Source organism: Rhipicephalus sanguineus, chromosome 8 (genome assembly GCF_013339695.2).
Source record: "Rhipicephalus sanguineus isolate Rsan-2018 chromosome 8, BIME_Rsan_1.4, whole genome shotgun sequence".
In the NCBI taxonomy this organism is placed as follows: domain Eukaryota; kingdom Metazoa; phylum Arthropoda; class Arachnida; order Ixodida; family Ixodidae; genus Rhipicephalus; species Rhipicephalus sanguineus.
Genome location: NC_051183.1, coordinates 147,881,112 through 147,882,937, shown reverse-complemented (window position 1 = coordinate 147,882,937; position 1,826 = coordinate 147,881,112). Strand labels below are relative to the sequence as shown.

Genomic DNA, 1,826 nt, shown 5'->3' with positions numbered 1-1,826 from the left:
ATGTCAAGAAAGTCGTGGTGGACCCCGGCATAAAACACTTTCGTGTTTAAAACAGGTATCCAGGCCTGTAGAGATACAACGAGGGCTTAGACAGGGGTGTCCTCTGCCACCCTTGTTATTTATGCTGTACCTAAGAGGATTAGAGGCCAAATTAGAGGGGAGTGGACTTGGCTTCGGCCTCTATTTTGTGAAGCAAGGGAAACGCGTTGAACAGTCATTACCAGCACTGATGTATGCAGATGATATAGTATCAATGGCCGACAATAAGGAAGATTAGCATGCTGCAGGGATTATTACCCATCTGCGGTAATGAGGGAGATAGGTTAAATTTGAAGTTCAGTAAAGAAAAATCGGCAGTCATGATTTCTAATGATAACCTTAGGGCAGTGAGCATAGGATACAGGAGATCACACAGGAAATAGTGGATAAATACAAATATATTGGCGTATAGATAAGCAACGGGGCTGAGTACCTGAGGGAGCACGAAAGATACGTGGCGACTAAAGGTAAGAGGAATGCAGCTGTAATGGAAAATAGGGCACTGTGGAATTACAATAGGTACGATGTTGTGAGAGGGATCTGGAAAGGGGTCATGATTCCCGGTCTGACGTTCGGCAATGTTGTCTTGTGTATGAGATCAGGTGTTCAAGCAAGATTAGAGGTTAAGCAACGTGGCATTGGTAGGCTGGCTTTGGGAGCGCAAGGGAATACACCAATTCAGAGGGTACTAGGTGACATGGGATGGACATTATTTGAGGGCAGGGAGGCTAGCAGCAAGATAAAATTTGAGGAGCGATTGAGAGAAAGGAGGAAGGAGCGTTGGGCTAGGAAAGTTTTCAGCTACTTGTACATGAGGAATGTCGATAAAAAATGGAGGAAGCGAACCAGAAGATTGACAAGTAAATACTTAGAAAACGGCAGGAGACGGAACGAAAGGGAACTATCGGTTAAGAAGAAGGTGAATGAAACGGAGAGGGACATGTGGAAAATAGGGATGAGTACGAAATCAGCACTGGAGACCTACCGAACTTTCAAGCAGGAAGTTTTCAAGGAAAAGATCTACGATAATTCTCGGGGTAGTTCTCTGCTGTTTGAGGCCAGGACGGGAGTATTGCGGACCAAGACGTACCGAGCCAAATACGAAGGAATAGACACGTTATGTAGTGCGTGTGGAGAGGAGGAAGAAACGGCTGAACACTTGATACTGGTCTGCAAAGGGCTTCACCCTACAGTTCAAGAAAATGGCGCAGAATTGTTCAAAGCATTGGGGTTTAGGGACAGTGAAGGTAAATATATAACCAGGAGGAGGTTATCTGACTGCTGGCTACAATCAAGGCACGAGTGAAAATTCCTTCACCTACATAGTGCTAGTACTTAACTGTATTACGGCTAGGTGGCGTGAGCCGCCGCCTGATCTAAAGGGTACAGCCTTATCTATCCATCCATCCATCCATCCATCCATCCATACATCCAGCAGAGCGCTCGCCGCGTGCTCGCATGATGTCGCTCATACTGAGCTCGATAGTGCACAGGTGGGGTGGGTGGTTTCCAAAAAGACAGAATTCACTTCGATAAGAGGCTTGGTAATGAGGTGGGCTGGCGACTGGCAGGACGCGCAGTAGCTTTTTTGGGGGGCACACGGGCCCTTCGGAGTACGGGGTAGCTAGTAACATGGAAAACAACCAGGACTATTTGACAGGTAGTATTGCGAAAAACTAGAAAAAAGGTAAAAGAAAAAGGGAGAAGGCGCGTGTTGCAATTAGTTACATAAACATGCAGGGTGGCAGAAAAAAGGCAAAATGGTTAGAGATTGAGGAGCAGTTAAA

General features: G+C 46.2%; 1 pseudogene; it reads left to right on the top strand.

The window, feature by feature from the left end:
* Positions 1 to 278: 278 nt before the first annotated feature.
* Positions 279 to 1,345, top strand: LOC125759504 (uncharacterized; annotated as a pseudogene).
* The last annotated feature ends 481 nt before the right edge of the window (positions 1,346 to 1,826 follow it).